Genomic DNA, 25702 nt, shown 5'->3' on the forward strand with positions numbered 1-25702 from the left:
CGCTGGATGCCTCAGGGGGAGACGGGGAGCCAGGAGTCAGGGAGGTTAAGGCAGTTGGCTCATTTACTTTAAGTGACTTAACCTTGGCTGTATACACTTCTGCATGGTTGGGATTTACTCTGCAGATATCTCTTGTTTTAGAAGAGAGTGGGACACCAAGGCAGTGTGGACAAGTGGGCTGGTCCACAAGGAAGTGGGAAGGAGGAAAGACCCCTGAGAGCAGGAGACTCTTCTGAATCCATCTGGCTTCTTCCTGCAGACCCCATGCATCCCAGAGGTCACCCACCTCCCAGCATGAAACAGAACCCCTCACATCCTACCAGCTCCCAGAAATGAGTGCTGGAAAGAACCTGCCATTTGCTCCCTTCCTCTCCAGCACCTAATGGAGTTATCATGAAGAGGCGAGCATTTTTAATTTACTCTAGAGGGGTGTATGGAGGCCTGGTACCACCGTCTTCCGTCTCGGTGACAACAAACTCATTCTTCACTATAATTAAAATGTCACTTTGATAAATAATTCTATCAGCCCCCTTCCACCTATGAATAGCTTCCCGCTATAATTGTTCACATTCTGCTGAATTAGAAGTATTCAAGGGAGAATTTAAGAGGTATTTAGGCAACAAAGATAAATCGAGTGTGTTTTCCGCCCTCCCACGGTCCCTCATTAAACAGAGAGATATCATCCCCCACTGGGGGTTCCTCTGCCCACTGCGCTCAGTCACTTTTCCAAAGTAGAGGGAGATGGAGGAGCTGTCACCACACGGGGGTGGCCCTCACAGAGAGCTGGAGCTTGGGAACATGTGTCGGGGGGCCTCCCTCCCCATTCATTACTGTAAGAGAGAGTAGGCTGTAGCTTCAGGGGGGGTGTGCACTTAGAAAAATCAGTTAACCTTTCCAGACCTCTGCTGTATAACAGAATATCAGGTTACCCTTAAGAGACTGAGTCAGACATAACTCTTGCTCAGTGAGGGGTCATTTGACCTTACTTGTGGGTCTTCTCATTTTACAGATGAAGGGTTCAAGGCTCCTGAAGGGCGACCTCTCCTACATGACAAGCTAGAGATGGGCAGGGCCACGATCTCTGAACACTTAACAGGACTCAACACATACAGAGCATATGGTAGGAGCTCTACATATGTTCCTATCTTTATTTTTATTGGTGCCTCCTCTTTCTGAATAAATCCCATCCATTGGGATTACATAGAATGAGCAGAGTCAGCCACCGCCTGCTGGACACCTTGGGGCGCTTCCTCAATAAACACTTGCCTTGGGCCTCACAAAGAGATGGCGTTTGGGTTTTCCCCCTCCCAGAGAGGGGTGTAGTTTCATGACTAAGAGCACAGTACTTTGTCATCAGAAAGCCAGGGTTCAAGGGAGGCCTCTCCCACCATGGGGCCAGGTGTTGCTGACTAACTATAGCTTCCTTCTCTACATTAATAAATTGTAAATAACAATTGTAACATCCCCTCTGTGAGTTGTGAAAGGCAGTACCGCAAGGTCCACATGTAGTTAATATTAGTTATTGTTCCCACTGGGTTTCTCATGAAGTGGGCAGCACGTACCACTTGGCCATGTAGTGTGAAGTGCTGTGTGCACAACTGGATGGGGTGGAGCAGCAAGTCAGCCCAACTAGGTCAGCTCTCCTTCAGACAGGCCAGTCCAAGTCCACCCGAGCCCTGCCCAGCAGTGCTCCAGTCCTGGCTTCTTTCAAGGGACCTGAGTGACAGGCATTCATCGGTGGTGGTAGATGCCTTTGGATGTGGCTGGGGATGGGAAGGGTGAGGAGGGGAGGCAGGGGTGGGGGGTGGAGTGTAGGGGTGGGGGGTGGAGTGTAGGGGTGGGGAGTGGAGTGTAGGGGTGGGGAGTGGAGTGCAGGCCAGAATGAAGATACCGGCATGTGTGCTCAGCTGCTCCATCGTGTCCGACTCTTTGCGACCCCGTGGACTGTAGCTCACCAGGTTCCCTTGTCCATGGAATTTCCCAGGCAAGCATACTGGAGTGAGTTGCCATTTCCTTCTCCATTTGTTAAAAAAAAAAAAGGCACAGTTCTCTGCAAACGCTGACACACACGACCGACAGGCTGTGGGAGGCAGCGGTGCCCCAGCTGTGTGCTCTGAAGGACAGCCCCCTGAGGACAGCCCCAGGGCAGGGAGCTGTGTGTGAGAGGACTACGTCTTGTGTCATGAGAGAGGGAATCCAAGAAAGTAGCTCACAGCATGGGTCGCTGGCCAGAGAAGCCCTGCATTTGACCCAGGTCCCCAGGCTCTATCCCGAGGCATAGCAGAAGATATGCCCTCCCCAAAGGGTAAGGTTGAGATCAACTGACAAGGGATGCTGTAGCACTTTGCCTGGAAGGGCTCTGGTGGAGATCCTAAGATGATGGAGGGAAGGGGCTCATCTCTCCTCTCCAGCCCCCTCAAGGCTGACCCCTTGCCCGTCTCCAGGACTCATTCTGTGGGGTCCATCCTGTGATGAGCCAGTGTGCTCAGAGGAGAAGGTGTGGGAGGAGTCAGAGGAGAAGAGGTGGGATGGCCTCTGTGTTAGCTCATTCCATCTTCCTGAGAACTCTGCAGGGAAATCTTTTATTCTGCTTTACAGAAGGGGAAGCTGAGACTTAGAGAGGAAGGATAATGTTGCCAAGATCACACTGCTAGCAGGTGGCTGGATCTGAACTCAAGGCTCTGACTCCAAAGAGCCAGGCTCTTTACGACTGGTCCCTCATCCCCTTACACTGTGCTGGTTTGCACCACGGGTGTAGACAATGTAGGTGGCAGGCAGTGGTGTCTGGTAGCCTTAAGGAAGGCATGTGTGGGAGAAACGGGGGCGTGGAGGGGAGAGTTCTGGGCTTCACCCAAGCTCCTTCCATGCCTGCCTGCCCAGCAGGGCTGCCCGTGTGCACAGGCCAAGTGAACTGAGGCTTCCTCCAGCATTAAGATGCAGCAGTTGTTTCTGAAACACCAAGGTTTTGAGAACATGGCTTTGAAAACAGAGAAAAGAAGCACATGCAAAGGGTTCGTTTATCCTTTTGTACTCAGGGAAAAGTCAAACAACTTGTTCTGGAAGATTAGAATCCCCCAGCCCCTACCCCACACAGGCAAGCTCATCTGTCCATTTGTTAAAAAAACAAAAACCAAACACATTTCTCTGCAAATGCTGACACTCCTGCACCACATCCACCCTCCACACTGGATCTGAGGCCATGGCTGCCACATGGAGAGCTTGTAACCGCAGCTGCTTCTTGGATCAAAACCTGAGGGACTCGACATCTGAGAGCCATACCAGACCACAGTGTCACTTGAGAGACTCAGAGGCATGTTCCAGAGCACTGTCTAGGAACCGGGACTCCAGCCTGAGGCACAGTCAGCAAAAGAGAAATGGCATCCATGAGAAAATATCATTCAAAGGGTCAAGGGACAGTGGAGAGAGGACTGGACTTGGAGCCAGGGCACCGGCTCTGGGAGTCTGGTGAACGTGCCTGGCAAGTGCCTTCCTTTCTCTGGGTCTCAGCTCTGCAAGCACTGGATCACAGTTCCAAAGCTCTCATCCTGTCTGAACCCCACTCCAGTTTGGGGCCTGATTGCTTGTGGGATTCTGGTGCACCAGAGCTGGAGCTGTGACCAAGGCCAAAATGAGGATACTTGCATGCGTGCTTAGCTGCTCAGTCACGTCCAACTCTTTGTGACCCCATGAACTGTAGCCCGCCAGGCTCCTCTGTCCATGGAATTCTCCAGGCAAGAATACTGCAGTGAGTTGCCATTTCCTTCTCTGGGGAATCTTCCTGACCCAGGGATTGAACCCACGTCTCCTGCATCTCCTACATTGGCAGCTGGATTCTTTACGACCAAGCCACCTGGGAAACTCCACAGGAAGTAAAGATGCCAGAAGCCAAAGGGGATTGCCCAGGGGGTGCTCCAGCCAATGGCACTGGAAGCAGGCATCAGAGCCAAGGACAGAGCATCTGGGAAGCTGCAGGCAGAGCAGGGAGACTGCGGCGTTAGCCAACACGGAGCCCTTCTGCACCAGGCTCAACGTTCAGTGTATGTTCACTCCTTTCAGTCACACAGCCAGGCCATGAGTGAGTTTTCTGGGGAAACTGAGGCCAGAGCATTTAAGTGACGTGCTCACTTTTCACACAGCAGCCGCCAGAATGGAAAAGTCAGGACTGAGCCCAGCTGACCCGCCTTCCGCATCTGTGCTCCTCTCCGCTGGCCGTTCTGCCTGTTGGGGTTGGTCGGGGCCATCATCCCTGAAAGCCCCAGGGAGTCCACAACTGGGGGGTGGCTGGCTCAGTCCGGCTTCAGGGACAGGACCAGGACAGTCGCAGCTGCGGCCGTCCCATGACTCAAACCAAGGCATAGTGACAGAAGGGAGTCTGACTGTCATCCTCTCCGCGAGGGAGAAGCCGTCCAGCCTTCTTGCAGGGCTGAGCCAGTCATCTTGCAGACTGTCTCACTGGACATGTCTCCCAGCATGTGGAGGAGCCGCCGGGGTCCCCCTTCATCTCTGTTTGCAGAGAGGCTTGCTGCCCGCCCATCGCCACCTCCTGCCAGAGTGGACAATCATGGATTTCGGAAATGAGTTAAATCTGGAAGATGAATGTATTCATGCGCCCATCAAGGGGTCATGAATCACTGGCCCAAATCACTGCCTTCAATCTTGACAGGATGAATTCCCTCAAGCAGAGTCTCCTTATCAGACAGACACGGAGGCGGTGCCACGACGCAGCCCGGGCCACCAACAGCATCATTATGTGCAGCAGGCTGGCTTCCATTTCCCAAGCCGCCTTCCCTTAATTTGAAGCTCACTGCTGATGCTGGAGAGGACAAAAAATAAGAAAATAAGACATATATGTACAAAAGGAAGGAAGAAAAGGGAGCAAGAAAGAAAAAAAAATGGGGAAGCTTTCATGCCAAATGGAAAGGAGACAAGATAAATGTACCGAATCTGATTTCAAACACTGTTTGAAAACCCTGTCCAGGATTGTCAGCAACGGCCCTGGCGTCCACAGGGAATGTGTCACTGCCAGAGGCCTGCAACGCTGGACCCTGCAGGCCCGGATCCTGCCTCCCGGTGACTTGTTTAGAGCTACTTCAAACCAGAACAAGTCACAGCCAACGAGCATCTCCCTCTCCAGCCCCTCAATCACTCGTAATCAGACCATGTATTTTAGCAACAAAATCTTCCCTAGCTGAAGAGCTCATTCATCTGCCTTCTGCAAGCTTGACACCCTTTAAATGGGAGATGAGGGGAAGCCAGCTGCCCCTCTGGTGGCCAGGGAAGCCAGGAGAAGGACGGAATTACCACCCCATGCCCTGCCCCCTAGATCACCTGTGGGAGCCCAGACCGCAGGGACCTGCAGGTAAGGAGGACACCAGCCCAAAAGGGACAGAGAAAGGTCACTGGGTTCCACACGTCCTGCACCGGGCACCCGGCCGTGGTCTCTGGGTTTCAGTTCTGTCACTACCATCTTCTAGCTAGGTGACCCCAGACGAGTTACCTAGCTCTGTGTGTATGGATGCAAACCCATGGAAACCATGCATAGAAGAAGCAGAGAACCAGGACTCGGGTGGACTGACTTTGATTTTTTTTAATATTTATTTATTCGGCTGCGTCGGTCTTAGCTGTGGCATCCGGGATCTTTTGCTTCATCATGTGAGATCCTTTGGTGCTGCGTCCGCTCTCGAGTCGTGGCATGGGCCTCAGCAGCTGGGACACAGGGGCCCGGAGCACGCAGACCTCAGTAGCTGTGACGCTCGCCCTCAGCTGCCCTGCAGTACATGGAGGCTTAGTTCCCAGACCAGAGATGGAGCCTGCGTCCCCTGCATTGCAAGGTGGATTCTTAACCACTGGACCACCACGGAAGTCCCTGATTTCTTGCTTCAACTCTTGCACAGCAAATCACTTTGCTTCTCCACCCTTCACTTTTTAATCTGTAAAACAGTGACAGTAATACTTACCTGTAAAGTGGAGACAGTAATACCTACTTGGCCTCTCTCACAGGGTTTTGTAAGAATCGAAGGAGCAAGAGAGATGGATGGACACACTTGAGATTTTACAAGTGGAAAGCAGAGGTGTCATTTCAGCATTAAGAACCTTGTAGGAACACTCACACCCTGGGATCAGGAGAATTTGTCTGCCTACAGCTGCACATGCTTAGAGCAGGGCAAGGCTCCCGCCTGGTGCCTGCCCGAGCCCCGCCCGTTGCTAAGGATACCCGCACATCAGAGGCTCCGGGGTTATAGGAGAGGAGATCTGGGTCTTGTGCAGAGGGGGGGCTTGGAAGCTGTCCACGGGGGTCCTTTCACACTTCTGCAGGACCCTGTGCAGGAACAGGGCGCTGTCCTGCTCTGTCTGGGACCAGGGGTCAGAAGTCAGCTGAGGCCTGGAGGGAAAGAGGCTTCCTGCCGCCCCAGATGCCAAAGTGGAAACGGGGTGTTGAGGATGCAGACAGTCCCCAAACCACGTCTGAAGTGCTGCCCCCTGCCTGGTACACAGTGTCCCGTTGGGGGGGTGGGGGGGTGGAGAGAGGGCAGAGGCTGAGGCCCCAGACCACAGGTAAGATCCTGTAGGTCTGTTTCTAGAGCCCATCAGCCTGCCTGGACCCACAGGCTGCCCTGGAGCACAGGCCCACTGACACTGCCTCAGCCAGAACCGGAGGCTGGAAGAAGCACTGGAACAGGGGCCAGACAGAGCCAGCTCACTCCTCTTTCCTCTAGCAAATGTCGCCTCTAAAAATCTGGCATCGGTCTATTGGTGGAAACGGAAGCAGCAATTGAAACGAGCTAATACAGGGACTTCCCTGGTGGCCCAGTGGCTGAAGCTCCGCACTCCCAAATGCAGAGGGCCTGGGTTTGATCCCTGGTCAGGGAACTAAATCCCATGTGCCACAACTAAGGCTTCACATATCACAACTAAGACCCAGCACAGACAAATAAATAAACAGCTCATCAGGCGCCTCTGTCCATGGGGATTCTCCAGGCAAGAATACTGGAGTGGGTTGCCTTGCCCTTCTCCAGGGAATCTCCCCAACCCAGGGATCAAACCCAGGTCTCCCACATTGCATGTGGATTCTTTACCATCTGCGCTACCCGGAAAGCCCATCAATAAATAGTAAATAAAATAAAATGAGCTAGTACACAATACCAGACATACAGCCAGTGCTCAATAAAGGCTATTATGATTACACTGGCGAACGAAGTCATTGTAACATACAATGCATTCATCTTTGACTGTGGCCTCTCACCCAAAGACACTAAGAAGGCCCTTTTCTCCCCCAGGAACACTGTGTGCAATCTAATGCAATCTAATGGTGGCACCTGCTTAGGTTTCTCACATCTCAAATGAGATCAGGGCAAGTAAGGTCCTACAACTGCCCAACTTGTCCTTTATCTCTATAATGAGTCCCCCATCATTGGAAGTAAACAAGTAGCATATTTCTGGTCACAAGTAGAAGAGGAGGCAGTAGACAGGAGGAATCAAAGTGCTTTCCCACCCTAAGATTCTGTGATGCTCAGGACTGTGGGGCGGGCATGAACATGTGATGGGTCTGGGAGCAGAAAGGGAGAAGTTAGAACACTGTGAGCGGGAGGAGGAGAAGAGACTGGAGAACCCAAGGCCAAGCTCTAAATCTCACCTGAATATCTTCTCCACTTTCTCCTTCCTTCAGCACTGACTGAAATGAGGTATTTAAATAAGGACAAACATGGAAGCAACCTAACTGTCCATCAGTAGACGAATAGATAAGGAAGATGTGGTAAACGTACCCGATGGATTATAATATTATTCAGCCATAAAAAAGAATGAAATTCTGCCCTGAAACCGTAGAGCTCCTTCCATTTAGGTCTTCAATCCATTTTGAGTTTATTTTTTATATGGTGTGAGGAAATGTCCTAATTTCAGTCTTACACATACAGCTGTCCAGTTTTCTCAGCACCACTTATTCTAAAGATTATCTTTTCTCCATTGCGTATCCTTGCCTCCTTTGTCATAGACTGATTGACCATTAGAGTGCACTGCTGCTTGTCACCTCATGCTTGACTCAGCCTGGCCTTGGCCTGCCTCTCCAGCTTCACCGTAAATTGCTCGGCACCTGGAACTCTTTCTTGATCAGTGCCACATGAAACGACCTGCATTTCCCTGAGAAAATTATGCTGTATTTTGCTTCTGGGCCTTAGCTCAGGCTATTTCCTCTGCCTGGAATTTCCTTCCTCATTTCTTCCCCATGCAAATCCTGCTTGTCCTTAAAAATCGAAACTAATCTTCCTCTACTCTTGGAAGCCATCTTTGGCTCCCATGCACCCATACCCACCACGTTCCCCACCTCCCCTCCCCAGACAGTCATCTCAGACCGCCCTTCTCACACTGCAGTGCAACTGAGGGCCTCCTTGTCATCCACCCTGAAGGGTGTCTCACTGACGGCTGCCTCCCAAAAGCCTAGCTTCATGCCCTGTATTCAGTAGGCATGCAGGGGTAGGACAGCAAATGATTAGAGTTTAAGCTGTAGAATCAAAAGAATTCGATTCAAATCTCCATTCCACCACTCATGAGCCACGCAACCCTGGGCAAATCAGTTAGATGCCTGGAGTCTCAATTTCCCCATTCAATTTAGTAACAGATAATCCATTGCCACTGTGCTGATTCAAAGAGAGAGCTCTCACAAACTAAGTAACACCATGCCTGGCAACTAGAAGATGGCCAGTTAATGCTTGGAAATACTGTACTTCAGAACTGGGCTGGAATTAGACAGGTTTAGTTTTGAGTCCCAACTCTACCACTTACCATCTCCGTGACCTTAGGCAAGTCAGCCAGCCTGCTTGAGCTTGCATCCCCATCTAGAAAATGGGTTGAACACTGGGGTTTAAATCAGAAGAGTGTTGCGAATCCTGATGCTGAGCATGGTGGCTGGCACACAGTGGCAGTCAGTCATCCTTCCCTACTTACTGTCCAAATAAAGAAGTAAGTGCATGTTTACTGAAGGAAGCCTGCCAGGAACTCGGCAATGGGTACATACCTCTGCCTTTAGTGATGTGAAATTTCACCAGGAAAGCTGAAGTGAGGCCAGCCCAGAGTCAGACTGGGGTCAGACTCCCAGCTCCAGGCTCTGTGGGGACAGAGAGAGGGGTCAGAGCTTCCTGGGTGAGAAAGGGTCTCTGGCCCCCAGGACTTTGACCTTTACACATGCACCTTTCCCAAGAGTTGACCCTGGATCACCTGGGGCATTTCTGAACAGAATGTGGGAGGAGTGGGCAGGGAATGGAGCACAGACTTGGAAACGGCTGTGGTGTGAGCCCACATTCTGGCATCGACTGCCTCCATGGCCTTGGGCAAGTTGCACGCCCTCTTGGAGCCTCAGTTTCCTCAGTCTTTAAAGCAAGGAATATAAATGCAGTACCACCGCCCAGGTCACTGCAAAGAGCACACCTGCCTTTGGCAAGTTCAAGACATCTTGTAGGTATTCAGTGAGCTGCTGTTCCTCTCCTCTCTCTCCAGAGCACCCTGTCCCAGTTCATACACCAGGGCTGTGAGCTGGGCTGCAGTGCCCTTTAAATACACCATCTCCAGATTTGAAACTAATGGCACGTGGTGGGGACGGCTGGGAGTCACAGCGGTGTGGAGGAGAATATGGCTTCAAGAAAATAACATTTGGAGGTAATTATGGGAGCAATGGATCAGAACCACCATCAGCTGCCAGCCATCCCCAGAGATGGAGCAAGAGATGGAGGCAGAAGGTGGAACCTTTCCTGGGAGCCAGACTAGAGCATCCCTTAAAACTTCAGCCTGGCTTTAGTTCTGCCCTGAAAATCCTGGGCTCTGGCTTCATCCCCCTCGCTAGGATGAGGCAGGTTAGCTGTTCAGGGCTTCTTTCAGTTTTTAATACCAATAGGACACAAGGTATTTGATAGCTGGGCAAGATGGAAGAAGGAAATGGAATGAAATCTGAGGGCAGGTAGGGGCAGAAGCAATAAGTGCATTAGCAGTGGAGAAATTAGAAAAAGAGACTGCATTCATTACACCTCTTACTTGTTGTAATAGACACCTAATCTGTTTGCACCCTGTGTGGGGGCTACAGACCATACGAGGACCAGACCTGGCTCAAGTGCAGAGGTCACGAGAAGGAGGCTGGAACGTGTGCTTCCTGCTACAGTGGAGGCTTCACGGCACAGTAAGGGACCATCATGCAGCCTTCGGGCATCTGGAATGGTGTCCTTGAAGGGGCGCAGGCTGTCTGGAGTCTAACCTGGGCCTTGACCCTGGCAGAGGGCAGTGAAGCAGGCAGCAGGGGATAGAGCTGCCCCCGAGATGGGGACAGTACCAGAGGGACCAAGCTGACGTCAGCTTCAAAGGACCTCACCGTGGATTCTCCCCACTTGGGCGAGGCAGGCAGCTCCCTCTGGGTCTGATTCGGAGACCCTGGAAGCCCAAGGGCCCCACCCTGTGCCACACTCAAACCTTCCTCTGATGTCTTCAATTTGCAGGACTCTGAAAGGTTAAGACTAGTTCCTGCACAAAGCATGGGTTTGCTTTGCTTTTAAGACCAGTCATCAACAAAGACTTGCTGGGGACTCTGCACCCCAGCCCCCATCTAGTCCACAGGAGTGGCTTCCCTCTGGGCCCACACCTCTCCACCGCTCACCACCTCCCCGTCTGCTCCCGGGCCTCAGGAACTTGTAGACGAGGCAGGCATCCACTCCCCTGTCCTGTGGTGTGCCATCTGGGGCAGGTGAAGGACTCTCCCAAAGGGCCACAGGGTAACTGCGATTCCTTTTGTTTCCCTCTGGTGACTCGGGAGGCACAAGCAGGGGCTCTCACTCAAGGCCTGAGAGCCCAGTGCTGGCGTCTCCACTGTCCAGGGTGGTGACAGACCTCCTGGATTACAAATAACCGCAGCCACTCACGTGCCAGGTGTCACAGAGGGATTCATATCATCGCATCTAATCGCTGCCCGCCCCGGCCCTGGCGAGTGGTTTTACCACCTACACTGACCGGGTGAGCAAACCAGACCCCCCACAGAGACATGCACTCCCAAGGGCATGTGGCTAAGTGCCAGCTGAGGGTTGCAAACCCCAAGCTTCCTGATTTCCAAGTGTGTGGTCTCTGGGTATGGGCCAGGTCATAGCTCACGAGCACGCTCTCCTCTCCTAATCCCCGGAGTGAGCCAGTCAGCATCACAGCTCAGAAAGAGACCATCTCAGGGCCCCCCAGGTGTGGCCAGCTCCTTTCAGGGCCAAGGGTGAGATTGTAGCTGGGGTCCCCAGCAGAGCAGAGGGGCTGAAAGAGTGGGGTTCTGCTCACCCCCAATGTGAACTAGGACACCTTCCGAGTGCAAAATGTGCAGATGAGGCCCTTTGATAAGGACCAAATCCCCTCTCGTTGCTTGGCAACCCAGCTTACAAGTCATAGCAGGAAAGTAATTTACAGGAATTCAAAGTGTCGCTGGAGGTTCAGCTGAGCTGAATTTGTGCAGAGGAGCCACAGTGGTCCAGATCACACCTTTGGAGGGAAGGAGGACGGGAAGGAAAAGCTTCCGCTTTCCTCGCCTGAGAGTCAAGAGCCTTGAGCTCAGACTCACTGATGATTTTTTATTCACTTGTTTACTGGCTCCTTCATGAGCCCCTACTGTGTGGCAGGCCCTGTGCTGGGAGCCAGGCCCACAGTGATGGATGAGACAGACGCCCCAGAAACAGAGGGGCAAACAGAGGGTTGGGGACGTGTGATGAGGCCGTTTAAGGGGTCGGGGCAAAGAGCCCAGGGAGGACAGATGACACGGTTTGGGGCATGTGAGGGCAGGGGCCATGGAGGTGACCAGCTAGCCAAACAGAGAAGCACAGAGGTTGCCCCCGCAAAGAGCCAGCATGAGCAGGGGTGAGGGTGAGAGCGCCCAGCACGTTTTCAAGTCCTATGTGGTCAGGGGCAGAGGGGAGCTCCTGCTGGGGCGTAGGATAAGTGGAGCCCAGGCTGGGCAGAGTCTTTACTGCCAGGCAGGATTGTCTGGACTTTGGCACACAGACCTAGGTGTTATTCACATGGGGACAGAGCATGAAATCTGGGGTTTGTGGAAATCCCTCTTGTTTTACTCACTACCGGAGGGTGAACTGGGGGAGAAGCAGAAGTTAGAAGGAAAGACCCTGGGGGTGCAGAAGTCATTTGAGAAACTTTTAAGGAAGACTGATAAGGACAAGAGATGATGAGGCCTGAACTAAGGTAGAGAGAAAGGGCCAAGTTCAAGAGGTAGGAGGTAAAGTCAGCTGGGCATGGAGGCTGATCCGCCCTGGGTGTGAGGGGCAGTAGGAGCCTTGCAGGTGTCTGACTTGACCAACAGGTGGCGCCACTCACCGAAATGGGGAAGGTGGGATGAAGGGTAGGTCTGATTTTCGAGGGATTTCCTTGGGTTCTATCCATCAGGATTCTCTTGGTTGCCAGTGATGGAAAGTCAACTGGAATAACAGGGGGTGTACTCAGTCATGCCACGTGGGGCGGGTGGGGCAGGGATGCGGCGGAGCCTGGCTAGTCCTCTCTAGTGCCGCAGCCCGGGAGACAGCAGTTTGTGTTGGACACAGCAGGTTCAGTGGGGGGAGCTGGAGTAGCAGAGGAAAGAAACGGCAGAGCCACCCCGAGGCCAGCCAGGACACTTAGGATCCTCGGCCCAGAGCCTATCTATTTTTTAAAATATTTATTTATTTGATTTATTTGGCCGTACCTGGTCCTAGTTGCAGCACCTGAGCTCTTTGACCTTCGTTGCAACATGTGGGATCTTTAGTTGTGATATATGAACCCTTGGTTGCAGCATGTTGGATCTAGTTCCCTCACCCTAGGGACTGAACCCAGGCCCCCTGTCTTGGGAACACAGAGTCTCAGCCACTGGACCACCAAGCAAGTCCCCCAGAGCCCATCTTGACCTTCACCGTGGCCTGTGTCACACTTGTAGGAAGAAGGCACGCGGCAGCTGGGAACGCAAGGCTTTGTGTGCACGTGGCCTGTTTGTCTCCAAGGAGTCTGGGGAAGGGGGTGGAGGTCAGCCAGATGGTGGCTGAAGGCGAGCAAGCCACAGAAAGAAACATCCCTGCTCTGTGCTCATTCCTGGTGCTTCATGGAGGTCAGCGGGCCCACCTGCGGGGCTGACCATGGGAACCTTCCAGCGGGGCTGCTCAGGCATTTCCCAGACCTGCCCTTTCCTGGGAACTGAGTCAGTGGCCCCGTTTGGCCAAACTGACTACAAATGCCAGTGAGACAGGTTCAGCCCCCAGGAGGGGGTGGGCTGGGGCATACACATACCCCACCCGGGCCAGGAGGTTCTCTGCAAACAACTTCTTGGTGCAAAGAAGATCCATTTGCACTGGGATGCGCAGTGCCTCTTTCCCGAGCGGTCTGGCTCTCTAAGCCAGTGGATCTCCGTCTGTCCGTCCTGCAGCTCAGGAATTGACTTGGACAGGAATCAGCCCAACTTGGGGTGCAGCACGGAGCAGCGGTTAAAGGCCTGCGTTTGATTCTTGAGCGGGCATGCCCTTCTGAGCTTCGGTTCCCCCAAGCGCATGTATGTGCATAACTGAGTCACTGCTGTGTACCTGAAGCACCCTGGTAGTCAGTATATGCCAATAGAAAATGAAAATTAAAAAGAAAAGCTAGCTCTATGTGTCCAAAAAGTGGTTAAAATAGAGTCAATTTTTTGCGATGGGTATTTTATTACAATAATTATATAAAGATGGGCTGATGTATCTGATTCTCTGATTTTTCCATCTTTTGTTTGCTATGAATAGCACTGCTATGAACTTTCATTTACAAGGTTGGTTTTTTTTTTTGAACACGTGTTTTTAGTTCTTTTGAATACTTGCCAGAAGTGAAAAAGCTGACTTAAAACTGAATGTTAAAATAACTGAGATCATGTCATCTGGTCCCATAACTTCATGGCAAATAGAAGGGAGAAAGGTGAAAACAGTGACAGATTTCCTCTTCTTGGTCTCTAAAATCACTGTGGATGGTGACAGCAGCCATGAAATTGGAAGACGATTGTTTCTTGGCAGGAAAGCTATGACAGACCTAGACAGTGTATTAAAAAGCAAAGACATCACTTTGCCAACAAAGGTCCATCTAGTCAAGGCTATGGTTTTTGCAGTAGTCACGTATGAGTGTGAGAGCTGGACCTTAAAGAAGGCAGAGCGCCGAAGAGTTGATGCTTTTAAACTGGTGCAGGACAAGACTCTTGAGAGTCCCTTGGACTGCAAGGAGATCAAACCAGTTGATCTTAAAGGAAATCAACCCTGAATACTCATTGGAAGGACTAATGCTGAAGCTTCTACTTTGGCCACTTGATGGGAAGAGCCGATCATTGGAAAAGACTGATGCTGCAAGAGATTGAAGGCATGAGGAGGACGACGTGACAGAGGCTGAGATGGTTGGATGGCATCACTGACTCAGTGAACAGGAACTTGGGCAAACTCTGGGAGGTGGTGAGGGACAGAGAAGCCTGGCATGCTTTAGTCCGTGGGGTCACAAAGAGTCAGACACGACTTGGCGACTGAACAACAGCAACAATTTCTTTTTCAAATTCTGTTTCCCGTTTGGATTACCACAGAGGATCGGGCAGAGTTGCCTGTGCTACACAAAGAGCAGGTCCCCTTTGGTTATCGACTCTAACCCGGCAGTGCGCACATGTCAGTCCACACCCCCGAGCTGTCCCTCCGTCCTCTCCCCTCTGGCAACCACAAGTTTGACCTCCCAGGCTGAGTACACTTCTGTGTTGCAGACAAGTCCATTTGTATCCTTATTTTACTCATTTTAAAGTGTTCAATTCAGTGCATTAGATATGTTCACAACATTGTGGCACCATCACCACTACCTAATTCCCAAACTTTTCATCAACCCAAATGCAAACCCAGTGCCCACTCTTCGCCTCCTCCCCAGCTCCTGGCCACCACTGGCCTGCTTCCTGCCTCATGGACTCGCCTGCTCGGGATGTCTCACACACGTGGGATGAGATGTGGCCTCTGTGTCCGACTCAGCATCAGGGTCTCTGGGTCAGTCCTGTGGCGCATGTCAGCGCTCCGTTCCTTCGTGTGACTGAATGATATTCCACTGTACAGTTATGCCACATCTTGTTTAGACGTTCACTGTTTGATGAACATTTCAGATTTTTACATCTTTTGGCTACTGTGAATGGTGCTGCTATGTCCTTTAATTTATGTTTTTTTTTTTTTCTTTTGAACACGTGTCTTCCATTCTTCTGAGTACATACCAGGAGTGGAATTGCCAGTCTTAGGATAATTTTCTGTTTAACTTGTTGGGTAGCTGAAAAACTGCTTTCCACAGTAGCTGCACCATTTTGTTTGTACCTGTGGAGAAGGAAATAGCAACCCACTCCAATATTCTTGCCTGGAGAATCCCATGGACAGAGGAGCCTGGCGGGCTGTAGGCCATGGGGTTACAAGGAATTGGACACGACTGAGTGACTAACACACTTTCACCAGTCACATACAAGGGTTTCAGTGTCGCCACACCCTTGCTAACACTTGTTGTTTTCCTTTTTAAAAAATAAAATTATGGCCATCTAGTGTCAAAGACTTGGAGAAGGAAATGGCAACCCACTCCAGTATTCTTGCCTGGAGAATCCCAGGGACGGAGGAGCCTGGTGGGCTGCCATCTATGGGGTCGCACAGTCGGACACGACTGAGCGACTCTAAGTGGTGTGAAGACCATCTGTCTTTAATCCTTGGCAGGCAGCAAGCAGTCTGGACAGCCTATGAAATGACTGACAGCTCTTTGTGGCCAAATTTCTGGAGAACAGGAGGGTGGGAGAAGCCTGAAGTCCCATGGCCCTGAACTTGATTATCTCAGGTTTTTTCCTTTCTCCTGGGCTGTGGGTTGGGGAGTGTAGGAACCTGAGCCTGGCAGCCCGTGTGACATGTCCAAAACACGTGTGTGACCTCACTGAGTCCTCATAACAACACTTATTAAAATTATTAACTGTTACCTTGCAGACAGGCTGTACCATGAGGCCACATGTACAGTCATAACTCAAAAGTCCTTGGTTCGCATTCCTAACGTAGCTGCAGAAACTCCCGCTCAAGACGCGGCATCAGCTGTTTCTGTCTCCTGCTGCTCTGCTTCTCCCCTGAAGCACCGCTTCATCCAGAAAGCTTCTCTCTCCCACCAGACAGTGCCCTAGGCTGGGGCCAGATGCCGCCGTCAGCCGCCAAGCTGCCCGCTCACTGCCCAGCTGCTCCTGCAAGTTCCTTTCCCGAGCTGTGTGCTCTCGTAAGAAATGCTCGGGCCCCGCAGGTTTGCCGGCACGCCCAGACACAGCCGCATCCCCGCTTAGGTGACCATCTCATTTCAAGGTCTAAGGATGTGGCTCCGCAGTGGGACGTCCCGGTTTGGATCCGCGTGTCACTCGCAGTCACCTTCATTCTCTGTGATTGGCCTCTGCGCTTCCATCTTCTCATGCATGTCTCCCAGAGCAGGAGAGAGGAGTAGGTGAGCTCGTCCCTGTAACAAGTGTAGGGTGATGCCTGACCCACAGCAAGTGCTCAGTTAATGCAAGCATTAGTACCTAACGTAAGTGATCCCTGAGTGGTGACTGTGCCAAACCCAGGCCTAGGTGACTTTCCTGTCCTTACAGTGACACGCGAGGTAGGTATTCACACCCCCACTTTACAGATGAGATCATGAGGCTCCTGCCAAGAGCTCACTGTCTCCCAGCCGTCATTGGGAGCCTCCAAGGGGACTTTGGGTCTGTCTGACCCTTAAATCCCGGATCAGTCCACTCATGGAAAAGAAAACAGTGTCTCCTTATACACGGTCAGTCCCCACCTGCTGACTGCTCTGTTTCAAAGGGGCTCCTTTTGTTGGTCTGAGAGTGGCAATTGGTAAAGTGCTCCTGACACTCTGGGGTGTCAGGATCGTATGGCGACACGATGGGGGGCGGGTTCCTGGAGAGCAGAACTCTAACGCGGAGCCTGGTTCATCTCCAGCTACTAATGAATCATGTTCAATGTGAATTCTTTTCTCATCTCCCCTTGAAACCTTCAGTAAACTCTACGTGCCTTGCCAATACTTTTAGAATTGAATTTGTTTGGGAGTGTATTAGCTTCCTGTAGCTGCTGTAACAAATTGCCACATATTAGACGGTCTGGGAACAATAGAAACTTATTTTCTCACCGTTCTGAAGCTCAGAATTTCAAAATCAGTATCACTGGGTGGAAGTGAAAGTGTTATCATGGCCACGCTCCTTGTCAGAAGAAGGGAGTTCCCTGCTTCTCCCAGATCTTTAATGTGTATTTTATTTATTTGTTTATCTGGCTGAGTCAGGTCCCGGCTGCGGGCTCGGGTTTCTCTCTGGCTGTGTTGTGGTGTGCAGGCTTCATTGCCCCAAGGTATGTGGGATTCTAGTTCCCTGACCAGAGACAGAACCCATATCCCCTGCATTGGAAGGTAGACAGTCAACCTCTGGACGGCCAGGGCAGTCCCTTATTCCAGATTTTGGTGGCTGCCAGCATTCCTTGACTTCGGGCCGCATCCCTCCAATGTCTGCCTCCTCCTTTTCTGTGTGTGTCAAACCTCCTTCTGTCTTCCTATTATAAGGACACTTGGGATTTTATTCAGGGTCCACCTGGATGATCCTGGATGATGGCCCTATCTCAAGACCTTTCGCCTAACCACATCTCAAATTCTTTGCCAGGTTAAAAACAAAGGCCCCAGGGATAGGGATGTGGCCGTCTTGGGGCCATCGGTCAGTGTACTCTGGGAAGGAAGATGGAATGAGGGAGATCGGCCTCAGGAGGAGCGTGAAGCTGCAGGCCAGGCAGTCCTGAGGGGCCGCATCACACTGAGTCCCACACAAGGTCACACACAAGGTCACACACAAGGTCACACCGCCTCTGTCAACGAGAGCGAGGGCCAGAGCCCGGGCCTGCCCAGCCTGGGGGCGAGGTTCCGTCCCTACAGCAAACCACTTCTGCCTCTTGTCCTGCTGGGTCTTCCGTGGTAACGGCTCCTACTTTGGGCCTCTGTGGGCCACCCAGATATCATCTGGAAGGTTTTCACCTCAGAACTGTACCAGGGTCAGGGGAGTGAGCACCGGAAAAGAGTGGGCACCAAAAGTTGACACAGAAGCCTGTTTGGCACACGGCTCAAATCCTGCCCTCTTTCCCAGTCTTCCGTGCTACTGCTCAGGACCCAGGCTCTCCTGAGAAAGAGGACATCATTAAATTCTTTCCAGATAAGACGTCATTTCATCCAGCTGTCATCAGGGTTGGTAAGCAAACAGCAGAGCAGATGGAGGAGGGTGAAAGAAGTTTAAACCCCGAGGCAGCCAACTTGCTGGGTTTCACGCTGTCATCGCTTGAGAATGGCTGCTGAAGTCAGATAACGTAAATGATGCATTTGTGCTCAGTCATGTCCGACTCTTTGCAACCCCATGGACTGTAGCCTGCCACGCTCTTTTGTCCATGGGATTCTCCAGGCAAGAATACTAGAGTGGGTTGCCATTTCCTCCTCCAGGGGATCTTCCCGACCCAGGGATCGAACCCACATCTCCTGTCTTCTGTATTGGCAGGTGGATTCTTTAGCACTGTGCCACCTGGGAAGCCAACTTCAATGATGTTACCTCAGCAATTTACTCTGCTTCTCTGAGCCTCAGTTTACTCACCCGTGAAATGGAGGAAATTAGAGCTTCCCTCGTGGCTCTCAGTGCTAAAGAATCCACCTGCCAATGCAGGAGATTCGAGTTCAATTCCTGATCCGGGCCGATCCCACCTGCTGTGGGGCAACGAAGCCTGTGCACCACCACTATCGGGCCTGTGCTCTAGAGCCCAAGAGCTGCAACGGCTGAGCCCACGCGCCCCAGCTGCTGAATCCTGGGCACCTAGAGACTGCGCTTCGCAGAAAGAGAAGTCACTATGAGGAGAAGCCCCTGCATGGCCACTAGGGAGCATCCCCCACACACTGCAGCCAGAGGCAAGCCCACAGGGCAGCGAAGACCCAGCGCAGCCAGAAGTAAACAAATAAAAACGCTAACAACGGGGAGAAGTGTGTCTACCAGCTGACTCGTAACGGAGATGAAACGAGCATGAAGGTGGTGGAATTTCTTCGTTGAGAGAAATGACAAAGCCACACTGCTCCTTTCCTGCTCTGTAAAATCCTCTCTGCTGGAGGAAGGGTTAAAAACTCAGGCTTAAGGTCCTCGCTGGACGCGTGATTCTGGATGGAGGCGGGGAAGGTTTCTCTGGCTCTGAGTCAGGCTCTGAACACTGGGGTTTGGTGCCTTAATGTTACTTGTCATCACTCTCCAGCAGGGAGACGTCTGTTTCCCCCGGTGTGACAGCGATGTAATGGGGCCTCCCGGTGCTCCCCACAATGTCGTGCTCTGGGCAGGAAAAGTTGTTCACCACGGTGTGTGGAGTTCACTCTGTCTCCTGCAGAATCATACATCTCAAAGACCAGAAAAGAGAAAGCCGTCCTCCCCACAGAGGCTTCTTATCACACAGAATGAGAAAGCTCTTCCTCACTTCCTTCCAGTGGGAGAGTCAACAGAGAGCAATGGCAGCCACAAGGCTATTTATTTATGCTTCTGGCAGACGGTAATTATCACGATCACCAGCATTTATCGAGCTGGTGATGTGAGGCGCCATGCTAATAAGCACTTCATTGCATGCCCTATCACATGCAAAATCTTCCCAAGGGGCTTAGGAAGTGGAAGTATTGTATTACATAAGAGGAAACTGATGCACAGAGAAGGCACAGAGAACTGATGCACTGATGCACAGTGAATCCCTGGGCAACCTAATGCTGTAATCTAAGCACTTAGCCATTTCACTGAATCTTTTACTTTTGTGTGTGTACATTTCACAAGGAATTTTTTTTTTTTGGTGACTTATAAAGATACAGTTGAACAAAAATTTTTGAATGCTAACTTACTCATTTATCTGAGTCAGGATCTTGTGACAATTAGGAAAATGCAAATGGAAAAAAAATAAAAGGAAACTAGATGTAAAGCTAGAATGGAAAAGTGCATGAACTCTTGCTAGGATGGTTCCTAGTTTGTCTCTGAGCTTCCTAGCAGCCCCTGCAAAGAAGGAAACATGATCTGTTTTGCAAAATTCCACAGCACTGTTTCTCAGTACATGGTCCCCAGACCAGTGGACTCCGCTTCACCTGGAAATCTGTGAGATAAACAGATTCTCAAGCCCCAGCATAGAATTTGAGAGTGAGGCTCAGCCATCAGTGTCTTAACAAGCCTCCAGGTAATGGTGATGCACATCTACATTTGAGAACCACTTACCTTCGAATGAGAACATGCTAGTCGTTAACATGGATATGTGAGAGAAATTTCTCCTCCGAGCCCTGTGTGATGTGGGTGAGCTAGTGTTTTAACCAAATCCTTATTGTAAACACCATCAGAGTTTTATAGGGTTGCTTCTTAAGTTTCTCCTCAGCAGATATGTGGAACCTTTTCAAGGCACAGTTTAATAAAAGCAGTTCTAGGCAGTCAAGCAGTGTTGTCAGACACAGCGTGCCAGGCAGGCTTCCTGTTCTCACTCAGCTCCAAGTAGTAAGAAGCCTGGAGAGTGTCCTTGCATAGCTATTAGGAGCCAGGATTCTGGAGCCAGGCTGATCCAGATTTGAACACTGGCTGTGCCTTTCAGTAACTGAGTGAGCTTGGCCAATTCTCGATGCCTTAGTTTCATCAATATGTAAATTTGGAGTATTCTACCTATTTCATAGAGTTGTTCTAAGAATTCAACAAGTTCATAAGTAATGTGCTGAGTGTGACCACTGATACACTTATTAATAAATGGTCCGATGATTATAAACCAGTAGGATGTATTTCCTTTAGGTTGGGAAGATCCACTGGAGAAGGAAATGGCAACCCATTCCAGTATTCCTCCCTGGAGAATCCCATGGACAGAGGAGCCTGGCGGGCTACAGTCCATGGGGTCACAAAAGAGTTGGACCCAACTTAGGGACTAAACAACAATAGACAAACCATCAGCCTGTGTCTGTCCGCCAAAATCCACAGTAATACGTATAACCTTCCCCTCCTCCTGGAAGATCATCCTAGAGATGCATATTCCAAACTTAGTGGGCACCTAACGCAGTCAGGGTTCTTTCACATGTTTTAGGTCCTTTCATCTTGTGAATAGCTCTGTTGTTTAGTTGCTAGTCATGTCCAACTCTTTTTGCAAGTCCATAGACTCTACCCTGCCAGGCTTTTCTGTCCATGGGACTTCCCAGACAAGAACACTAGAGTGGGTTGCCATTTCCTTCTCTGGGGGATCTTCCCAACCCAGGGATTGAACCTGTGTCTTCTGTGTTGACAGGTGGATTATTTTTACCACTGAGGCAGCAGGAAAGTCCATAAATAGCTGTACACAATAGCTATTATCACCCATTTTCTGCATCAGGAAACTGAGGTCTTCCCAGACCAGCTGATTTTTCTAAAGTCACATAGGTAAGAAATGCTAAAGGTAGGGTTTGATTTCAGATCTTCTGGCTTGACAGTGAGACTCAGATGCAGCCATCATTTCTTGAGGGTCTCTGAGATGCGTTTCCAGCTCACAATTCTAATTAACTTTGATTCTGAGAAAAAATGGTTCTCAGCTCCAGCTGGGGGCCGAGGAGGAAGGCAGCTTTTAGAACTGGAGCAAGACAGGTCATTTGAGCTTCTCTGGTTCAGGCCCCTGCCTTCCAGTCGTCCAGGTTCTAGAGGGGCTTGACTTGCCTGGTGTCCCATGATGAGAGCTCGGCAGAGCCCGTGCTCCGGCTATCCACAGCTGGTACTGAGTTCTCCACCCTATGCCTCATGGCATCTTTGAAAGACAAGGCTAATTCCCATGAAAAGCACAGCATGATAGAGAGTTAGCATGACTGAGGGGCAGGGCACAGCGTTAGAACCAGTTGCTCAGAGTAAGAAAATGTTAGACAATGTGGAATCATCCATGTAACCCTGTGGGAGGCATCATATGCTGGGTGGTCAGGGCCACAGAGACAGCCATCTGTCAAGCCTTCCTTTTCCCCTGGAGTTCATGGCCACGGCTGCCTTCCTGGAGCCTGGGACACCAGGTCCCAAGTCCACTCTTCCTCCCAGCTTTCACAGCATAGAGCAGAAATTTTGGAGTCAGGTTCCCAATTGTTATATTGTCAAAGTGAGTCACACGGCCAAGCCCAGGGCCGGTGAGGCAGGGAAGGGCGAGGGGGCGGGGGGATTATGACCCAGTGATGCAGTCTACCACGCCTACCTTGCAGGGTTGCTGGGAGGGAAGATTCGTTCACTCATTCATTCAATATGTGTTTGTTCAACACTTGCCGGGCACTGTGCTCTGTGCTGGTTATGTAGCAGTTAACAAGAGAGACACAAGTCCCTGCCCTCCTAAGCTTACGTGCTAGTGAATAATCCCCCTGACGTGTCCACAAACATTTATGAGCGGCTTGGACAGGTTCTGGAGACAGAGATGTCCACAGCAGCCTCTCTGCCCTCAGCAAGCTCCTGGCTCATAAGAAAGCCAGACACACCGACACCCAGTTACGACGCAGGTGGGGCAGGAGGCAGCAAGCCTGTGTGAGCTCCGGAAACACTTGGCAGAAAGCGCGCTCCCTCCCCGAGCCTGTGGCCCCCTCGCTTCCCTCTGCCGCCCTCCTTCCCAGCCACCAGGGCCGCCAACTCTGCGGAGAGTCGGTGGAGAGCTCTCAGCAGGCCCCTGCCAGGCACAGTGCAGAGGAATTAAGTGCAATTAGTGAAACTGAGCCATCACGGGTAGGGAGCACTTGCTCTCCCTTCCAGAGACTTGATGGGGCGACGGGGGAGGAGGCTGCAGATCCCTCGGCTGAATCACACATCCTGGGAACCTCGATAAGAGTGTGGATGAGTGACAGCAAACAGGCCTTCTGCCTGCAGGGCTGAAAATGCAGCACTTCCCAGGGTGAGCCGGAGGTCAGGTATCACACAGCCCTCCCTAGAGATCGCTCCCATTTTCCCGGGTCTAAGGAGATGGAGTAAATTGCGTTAATGGAGTGGAGTCTCATCACCATGGTGGCAGCAGGAGGGCAGACCGATCACCATGCCCCAGACTAACGTCGTTAGGTTTGGCTCTGAGTGAATGTAGCCAGCATAATTCAGGGCCCACGGTGTATCCTTTCTGCTAAAGGTGTGCGCCCTGTCCTACCCACCTTGGGCAGGCTGGAAACCTGTGGCTAATGCCTCCTTTATCCCTAAGGGCCAATCGGGCTGTAGGTTCTGCTGATTCCTCCTTCCAGAGGTCTTTCCTGTCTCCCTCGATGGCAGCATCAGCTCCCCTTGACCACTTGCCTGGTTCTGGGCTGAGTCCTGATCTTATCTGCTTTTCACACAGCAGAGATTTTGCTAGAATTCACAGCTGATCGTGACTCCCTCCTATGGAACATCCCCACCCCACACACCCCGAGCTGTGTGGATTCTCCCACTGACCGTAGTGTCTGATCTCGTCCTCAATGCTCTTCTGCTCATCACCCCTTGGCAAACACCTGCCTCTCCCTGGAGCCCAGCTCCAGTCCCTCACTTGAAGCCCCTTCCCACCCCGTTAGGGTGGACCACGACCACCCCCTGTGCCTGTCCAGCACCTGTCTCCCATCCATCAGGACTGTGAGGGTCTTCACACAGTCTTCATTTCTGACTCCTTTCCAGAGTCATAGTAATATATGTAATTGGACAGAACACTGAGCATTTCTGTTATGTTCAGTGTGGTTTGAGAGCTTTACATGCACTAATTCATTTAATTTCTCAACAGTCCGTTAAATGGGTAATATGATTGCCTCTTGCTTGAAAGATTATGAAATTGAGGCATTAAAAAAAAAAAAAAACCTGAGTAACATGCCCAAAGTTACATTGCTAGTGAGAAAGCCAAGATTTTGAACCCAAAGGCACAGGAAACGGGGAGAGAAATGGATGGAGAAGTTAGGAACAGGAGAAGTAAGAGAAAAGAAAGGGAGGGAGGGGAAGGAGCTAGAAATGAACCTTTGTTGCTTTTAGTCACTGAGATTTGGGGATTGTTTGTTACTGCAGCAGATCTCAGCCTGTCCTGACTGGTAGAATAAACAGCAATGTGTAGACACGTTAGAAGAAGGTTTGTTTAATCAGGAAGGACAGTAAAGAACTTCTGTAAAGGAGCGCAAGGCCTTGCCTGGTTAGTCCTCAGTAGGGGGTGGCTGGTTTCTGTGTGGCTGGCTCTTCATGGCCCAGAAGAGGAGACGGCGTGGATGCACCAGGGGCTTGCAGACTGAATGTGTTCAAGAGGAGGTCACCCAGCTCTGGTGCCCACAAGAGGTGATGAGTTGAAATAGGTGATTCCCAAGTAACCATCAAGTCCCAGGGAGCAATGGGATGGAATGGCTGAGCACGTGTTCCCAGGGAAGACCTGCTTCCTCCGGCTGTGTCACAAAGCAGGTGGGGGCAGCTGGCTGGGAAGGACTATCAGCCCCTGGGAACTGCCTTCATCTGCTTCCCAAACATTGCCACAGCCAAGAGGAGAGCCAGGGACCTGCTGGGGGGCTGGCAACAGATTTCACTGGGCATGAGTGGAGACAAGGGGTGAAGTAAAGCTGTCGGCTTGTTTGGCCAGCATCGAGGCTGGCCAAAACCTCAGCCTCACTTTCTCACTGTGGGCTATAACTCATGCAGTTTCCTATCAGCCGACAGCCCGGAGGGCACACTCACCCCATCTGTGTACTGGATCTGTGGTCCAACTGCTGATTGCTTTTCAGCTGCTAAATTTTTTTTCTTTTCATTTTTTGTTGTTGTTGTTCTCTTTTTGGCGGCACCTCGAAGCATGCAGGATCTTAAGTTCCCTGACCAGTCATTGAACCCACACCCCCTACAGTGGAAGTGTGGAATCTTAACCACTGGACCACCAGGGAAGTCCCTTGGTTCTTTTCTTCATTCATGTCTTTTTTAGGCATTTTTCCCCTGTCTTCTTCCCCTCCACTATGAAATTTTAATGCCAAAATATGCTGTATACCTACCTATGTACTGTATGCATACCTGTGCTTTAAACATAAAAAAAGTTAAGTTTTTGTTGTCGTTTTTCACACACACTCCACCCAAAAGAACCAATTTTTACCCCTGTGAAAATTCTGTCATCCCTGTTGAGAACGCGTGTCATAAACTAAATCCTCAGATCACCAACGTCTGCTGTCAGTCCCATCAGATCTTAGGGGAGAGAAGCAACTCACCAGGAAAGAATTTTTTTTGCATAGTGACACCTCCTCCAGGAAGCCTCCCATCCACCTTGAGCCAGAATTGAATTCTCTAAAGTCACTGCATGTGCTATTTTTCAGCATGTTCATATAGCTATCTTTACATACATTTCCCCCCTGAGTTTACAGGCTCCTTGATGGCAGAGCCTGTGTCTCCATGCGTTCTTCTCTGTCTCAGTGCCTGGCACATAGTAGGAGCTTCACAGATCATTAAAGCAAGATAGAACATGAAAGCTGCTTTGTGTGGGCCTGGGGACCCCAGGATGTCACTTTCACTAGCACAATACACCCTGGCCTCGTCAACTTTGAGTTGGGAGAACCAAACAATTTCATTAAAGCAGTGGTTTCTTAGCAGAAGCACATGGAGGGCTGACTGACAAGCCTGTAATAACATTTTAATGGCCTCAGTCCAATTCCCAATAAATTACTTACGTTTCTGCAATAACGGAGCTGGCATTTTCATTAATACTCCTGATTAATTGTC

At 50.9% G+C, this 25702-nt stretch overlaps 1 protein-coding gene and 1 long non-coding RNA gene across 5 annotated transcripts in view; one reads left to right on the top strand and one right to left on the bottom strand.

Annotated features, from left to right (window-relative positions):
- KCNIP1 (potassium voltage-gated channel interacting protein 1) overlaps nt 1–25702 on the top strand; it is a 395303-nt gene that overhangs the window by 238186 nt on the left and 131415 nt on the right. The gene's annotated exons all lie outside the window — the stretch shown is intronic.
- Nucleotides 5896–10657, bottom strand: LOC122454376. Its single transcript, XR_006273369.1, has 3 exons — nt 10634–10657; nt 9011–9100; nt 5896–5930 (listed from the first exon to the last, which is right to left on the bottom strand). It is a non-coding gene; the product is annotated as an uncharacterized LOC122454376 (long non-coding RNA).

This window comes from Cervus canadensis, chromosome 16 (genome assembly GCF_019320065.1).
Source record: "Cervus canadensis isolate Bull #8, Minnesota chromosome 16, ASM1932006v1, whole genome shotgun sequence".
Lineage (NCBI taxonomy): Eukaryota > Metazoa > Chordata > Mammalia > Artiodactyla > Cervidae > Cervus > Cervus canadensis.